This window comes from Toxorhynchites rutilus, chromosome 1 (assembly GCF_029784135.1).
Source record: "Toxorhynchites rutilus septentrionalis strain SRP chromosome 1, ASM2978413v1, whole genome shotgun sequence".
Taxonomy (NCBI): Eukaryota; Metazoa; Arthropoda; class Insecta; order Diptera; family Culicidae; genus Toxorhynchites; species Toxorhynchites rutilus.
This window is the reverse complement of record NC_073744.1, coordinates 194,052,697-194,059,476: the sequence shown is the minus strand read 5'-3', so window position 1 is coordinate 194,059,476 and position 6,780 is coordinate 194,052,697. Positions and strand designations below refer to the sequence as shown.

Sequence of the window (6,780 nt, the reverse complement as noted above, 5' to 3'; positions counted from 1 at the left end):
CCAGTGAAAAAGTACCTGGCGAACATGGACATACAGAGTTGCAAAATCTCACACTCACTTTACTGACAGCGCAAGATATTGAGACAACATCAAAATCAACCACCAATTCCCCTGCAGTTCATGACAAATGAACCAAACTTAATTCCATGCAACCGACACTCTGTCACATGGAACATTTGGTTTTTGCATTATTCCCCACACTCATTCGTTCCACTGTCTCACTGAGAATTTACGCCCGAAATACGCATCTTCGATCAGCTGACAGTGGAAGGGAACAAAATTCCATACAAGGAAATATCATCTCACTGACACCGCGTCAGACGTTTAAACGCGTGTTCGTGTGTGTTTTCCTAGTATGTTTCTAGCCCCGGTCCCATTTTTGTGCCGCTTATTGCACACACATCGATGGGCAACGGCACATTTGAGTGCTGAGTTTATGGGTGTATGACCAACGAAAATTTCACCAGGACGCAATGAAAGGTGATATTTTCGGCTTGAGCATTCACTGACATCGAGAATGAACTGATATTTCTGTTGATGGAACGAAAACTATATCAAAACAAACGAGATGGTGAGCCAGCGGTCATAGGCACAGCGGCACCGCGATAGAAAAATGTGAAGAGTGTCGGTGGAGATATTTTGCACTGATAAAAATTGCTTTTCAATTTCAACATGTTCTTTCGAAATTTTGCATCCTTGTGGACATACATGTCAGGAAGCGGAAGTCCCGTCCACTGGTCTCGGAGCTGCAGGCAATATCGCAGCGGTAGTGGCTGAATAAGATGGTCAAGGAGATTTTCCCGGTTAATTGCGACGTGGCGGTGGTGATGAACGACGAGACCTATCTCATTCTGGATGGCAACGACTGGCAGGGAACTTCGTATTTTGCTTCCCCCACGAAGGAAGTGAGCTCCGAAGTGAAGTATATTCCATACACCAAGTTCCCCAAGAAGGTGCTGCTGTGGCTGACAATTTGCGAGAAGGGGATGTCAAATCTGCTCTTTTTAAGCTCAGGAATTGAAGCTGAGACATGTGTGTGCGAAATGGGTACCGCATTTCCTCACTACCGAACAGAGAAAAACGACATTCAAGTTATGCAAGTATAAGTATAATATAAGTATAAGTATAAGTTATGCACACCCTCCTCACTCCCCGGATTTGGCTCACTGTGATTTTTTGATTTTTTTCGAATAAACGAATTTTCCGATTTTACTGACAGTTGTTTCTGAATGCACCTCGTACGTACATTTAGAAGTTGTAATAAATGTAAAATACATCGTTCGTTGAACAACTCTTCCGTTCACATATTGGAAGGCCACGATTAATGAATGAAATGAGCAAGGCATCATGTCATACATCGGACTTGTAACGAAGAACGTAATCTATTACAATGCATGAATTGAACTAAATTGGGATCTGTTCGCAATTGAATTCGGAAATTCTTTCATTCAGTCACTGGTTCAATCAATAATTTAGGGCCTGATCACAAACGTGAATTGTCTACAACCTTCTTACGGCTGCCACCGTGTGTGTAGATTCCAGAAGAGTTCATCCGTCGTGACAACTTTGATGACCTCGGTGTTATTATGAATACCACGATACTGTCAGGTCACGGAGAAAAACAGGTATATTTGTCACTTGTGTTTTAGATGGTGAAAGCTAGTCACGCGGAATGGAGTAAGTTTAATTTCGTATTTAGCTTTTTTGCTAACATTTTGAATATTGTCTTTCTCGTTTAAGAAACGAAAGATAAACAAACAGCAATATACCCGCCTGGTGGTCTTTTTAGAACGAAATTCTGACGTATCCAGAGGACGTAAATTTGTTTGTTTGGATTCGGTAAATACGCTATGGGATGTAATTAAGGATTAAAAATGTAGCCTGAGGTGAGGTGGACAAATTCGGGTTTGTTCTGAGATACAGAAGATATTATTATTCATCAAAATTGTAGAAACGGTTCATAAAAAATGATTCTTAATATTTCTCACTATTCAAACGAGTAAGACAGTGCTAAGTACAAGAGTATGCGAGATTTCGATTATTAAACATAATAGTCATGTTTTATCTAGCGTAAAATTATATGCCTATATGTTCAACAACTACATTATTTCCGAGCAACCAAGTATTCCTCCTCATCTTTGAGCCAGCATTTAATTCAGCAAACTAATCATCGAGGTATAATCGCAAACTTGTCATTCTAAGACATACGATTAATTAAATGGAATATTATCTCATACGCTGTATTAATTTTACCTACATAACGTTCAAACGTCCGAAATTATGCAACCGACACAACGTTCAAACACCCGACATTATGCAACCAACATGTATCTTATAAATGAATGAACACTTTCACTTCACGGAGTTCATTTTTACACGCAACTGTCCGTGACAATGATGATAGACACAAAAAGATTAGGTGAAGTGTGAGTGACGTGAAAGCGCACGTGGCAGTGATGTTCGTGATCAGGCCCTTATTTAATACACTCAAGTGATTCCTAAGCCAACGGCAGTCCTACGTCAATCTTGCGCTCATATCTTCGATATAACCCACCCACAGTTTTTCACATTCAATTTTATTCAATTGTTTATCTCAACAAAAATAAAATGTTATTCAATATGATAGATTTGTAGAAATATTTTCTATCAATAGGTGCAAACATTTTTGCGATCTATTAAGAAATATTCAAGTTATATTTCTCTATAAGTATTCGAAATCTTTAATTTTCTCCTACATGTTGAGTGTTCAGATTTCCATTTTATCTGCCATATATTCCGGTTAAAAATGTGTTGTAAAATCCATACATTCTGCTTTTTCAATTCATCTGAATTTTAAAAATCTATCAAAAAACGAAGAAAAATTGTTCTTACCAAAATGTATTCCCTACCGAAGATTTCAAAATCAAGGTGCCTGAGGAAATCGGCATTGCAAATATATGCAAGTCGGGGGCATTTTTATGTAACTTTAATGTTGATTGCTTCATGAAATTTCGTATCAATGACCGATCATGCATTGTCAAACGTTTAGAGCAAGTGTAAGTGTATAATTTTATATGGGAGCGGTTGTGTGAAAAATGACTTGAAATATGAAATGGTGAAACAATTTTCATAAATAAAAACCAATGTGTGTTCTCGTTCGAGAACGGATCGTCCGATTAAAGCTCTCTGTTTTGTTGTGTTCATCTTCACCAAGGAAAGCTCATGCCGTTAGAGAAATTCGAAAAGTGGAGGAATATTCGAAAAAGTGATTTTCCATATGCTCTACATATCGTATTACAGCCTGCGTGCGGTAATTGTGCACTGAAATAGCTGTATATTGGCCCTGTGTAGTACAATTACAACAAAATTGGCAGCAATGTTTCTAGGTATCCGTAAACAAATAACAGAAATATGGCAAAACAAGAGGATATTCATTGTTCTGTAGTCAATTTTCTTCGCGCCGGAATGAGTGTAAACGATATAATTCAATACGTAAAAGTGTCGAAAAGAGCAGTGTACTACATGAACATGCCCTGGGAAATGGATACAACATGCTAAAAAACGCAGAAATGGCTAGCGGAAAATGTTACAGAATTCTGAGAAAAAGTAGTGTGGTCGTCTAGCAGTCCTGATATCAATCCCTTGGATTATTTTATGTGGAGCGCCGTTCAACGGTACACTGATAAAGCCCCTCACATTACAATTGGATCGCTAAAGTCAAAAATCATGAAGGTAATGACGTCACTCAATCGCGACATGGTAAAACGAGCTTGCAGCAATTTCCAGAATCGACTTGCAACGATCAGCGACTATAAAAACGACTTTTTCGAATAAAATCCTTCAAAAATGTTTTATATTTTGAAAGAAAATGATTAAATTTCAGTACATATACGATTTTTAAATAATTATTTGATGGCATACGTCACTTTGTGCAAAATTACCGCACGCGCTCTGTAGGTGCTGTTAGTTTAACTGAAAAATCAACTATAAAAGAAAATTACCTTTTCCATTTCAAATATGTTTTTTTCTATGATAAAGTAACATGTTTTTTGTGTTGAGAACAATTAATAACTGTGTTCGATGATGATAATTATCTTATATTACATTGGTGAGTTTTTTTTATTTAATCCATACAGAACACAGGAGCCATTTCGTTCAAGGTTTGAGAGGGCGGCTTTCATCCTATCTCATTCCACTTCGGCATCTTCTATCGTGATACGCACCATCCAACGACTTATCACCATCCCTCGGTTGTAAACACTGGTGGGTGAACAAACAATAGCCAACAACCAAACAAAAGGGCGACCAAATCATTATCAAAGAGTTTGACGATGTAATTCTTCAAACAAATCCAAAGTCAACATGCAACATATAGCCTGACGGAATCCTACGTCGAATATGCGGTCGTGTCTCGGACACAACCCTCCTGTGGTTTTTTTCCTTCTAATGAAAATGCTATGCTTACTTTGAAGTAGCTCGGTTGCGAGTAATTTTCGGATCGTTTGACGTTTACTCGCAACTGAGTAATTGACAACCTCTAAGCTCGGCTTTAGTTAGGCTAGAGTATTCTTCGAAAAACGGGGATTGTAGCGGTATGTGGACGCACTAGAAGGACACCTTCCTTAGGGTGTTCATTTTATCACCTATTCCCCTGCATGTTTCGCTAGAATAAAACAATGCAGTCGACCGCGTGGCTGATATTTGTTTCTCTATTTTTAGCATGCGGTTACTCTTCCCACCCGCGTGGTTCATCGTCAGCGTTTTGGGTTTGGCTCTCGCCTTATATATCGGGATGTTCCAAGTGTAACGTGATTAAAAGCTTTGATGCAAAATTCTATGATGATCTGATTATGATCTTTCTATTATGATGATGATCATCTTCACCCAAGGTAATCTGCTTATGATCTGAGATACCCCTTTCTGATTATTGTCAATAGCAAAATTGTTGTTTTTTTCGAATAGAGTGTAATAGCTTGTCATTTATTGAAATTATGAATTGCAGGGCCCAAATAGACGATACAAAAATGCCTTCAAAGTCTTAGACAAGGTACTGAAAGCAGATTTGTATAAGGTATGTGTGATATTATTAATTTTTACCAGTTTTGATTATGAATCAAAGTGTTTTTTTTATTTTTCCCACTGATTAAATCTTAAATCACAAGTTTTACTTGCAATTGCACTTTCACTGTTGTTAAAAGCGTTTGTTTTTTTACAGGAGGAATTCGCTTTATCTCAACGATGAGAATCTATGTTCTGCAGAGACCACGGGAACAGCGTTGATGTACAAATAAATTTAAATTGAACACGCTAACTACTCGTTTTACTAACCATCTACAATCTAACCCCGCCTTTAGACGGGCTTCACGGATTTTTTGTAATTATTCAGACATTATTTTCAATGTCCACCCACACTAGCACGACTTCAAAATACTTTTTATCTATCAAACAAACACATAGTTTTATGTTGGCTGCTAGGAGTATTTCATGTCGAAAGTCGGAAATTCGAGATAAAAGAGGAAAAAAAATATTTCGATTTCGGTCGCGCACTCCAAACGAAAAACAAACACACTTTTTGAACAACTCATTGGTGGGAAAATTGTTCGATAAGTTTATTTTGATTAGTATTTTACGTTCTACATTAAGTTTTGTTGTTATGGTAACAAAAAAATATAGGAGATTGCGTTCAAGACACGACTGCATTGTTGACGTAGAACTACGCTGTAGTTTAATTCAAGTCGCTTGTTAATAACTGCGGATATTATTTTATAATGCTACGAAAATTTTGAAATAACCATTCTACCAGTTTGATCGCCCTGAAATGTTTTTTTCAAATCGTAGAATCATTTGACGATAATTGTTTGATGATTCATTCTTGCGCTCGCAGAACAATACATGCTGGAGATAAGCGCAGGGTGACAGAGGAGAAAGTTTTGCTACTGGCAAGCGAAACCAAATTACATACAAAATTCCAGAACGACATTTAATTTCTTGGTGATTAAATAAACGAAATAAACTCTATCTGTTAATCTCAACAACCTCGAAAAGCTCGCACTGCCTAATTATGATCAAGATTAGCGCAAATGCAATTCTAAAGGGTGTGTCACATCAAATTGCATCACGGGAAAAACGCTGTAGAAATTTAATTTTTAGGAATTATATCTTCAGCTTTCGCTTATAATCAGGTAAGAGTGTATAGATCACGTTGGCCATGCTTCACTGTAAATTTTTCGTAAATTTGGAAAAATGTCGTCGAACGAAAAAGAGCGTCGTGAATTAATCCTGTGCACTCATTTCGAGAATCCGGAGTTGTCACATCGGGACATCGGTAAGATGCTGGGAATCGTCCAATCCACGGTCAGCAGAGTACTAAAACGATACTTCGAGAACCTAACCATCGACCGGAAGGTGAAGAACGGCAAAAATGGATGCTCCGTCAGTGAAAAAGATCACAAGCGCGTAGTTAAGCAGTTTAGACGTGATCCGAGAAGTTCGGTCCGGGATGTCGCCAATAAGCTGAATTTGTCAAGTTCATTCGTCCAGCGGACCAAGCAGCGGGAGGGCCTGCGTACATACAAGGTTCATAAGGCTCCTAACCGCGACGAAAGGCAAAACATTGTGGGGAAGACGTGAGCCCGGAAGCTGTACACCGAAAGGCTGACGAAGCCGCATTGCCTGGTAATGGACGACGAAACCTACGTCAAAGCGGACTTTCGCCAGCTGCCGGGCCTGTTGTTCTTCTCCGCAGAGGACAAATTCAGCGTTCCGGAGGAGATTCGCAAGCAGAAACTATCCAAGTTTGCC

General features: G+C 38.5%; 1 long non-coding RNA gene across 2 annotated transcripts; it reads left to right on the top strand.

Moving 5' to 3' along the window:
- Window positions 1-3,948: 3,948 nt before the first annotated feature.
- Window positions 3,949-5,284, top strand: LOC129763387 (uncharacterized). Of its 2 annotated transcripts, XR_008740904.1 has the most exons (4): window positions 3,949-4,242; window positions 4,699-4,868; window positions 4,982-5,050; window positions 5,195-5,284. It is a non-coding gene; the product is annotated as an uncharacterized LOC129763387 (long non-coding RNA). The 2 variants fall into 2 exon arrangements; XR_008740903.1 differs by having other exon boundaries at window positions 3,949-4,868.
- The last annotated feature ends 1,496 nt before the right edge of the window (window positions 5,285-6,780 follow it).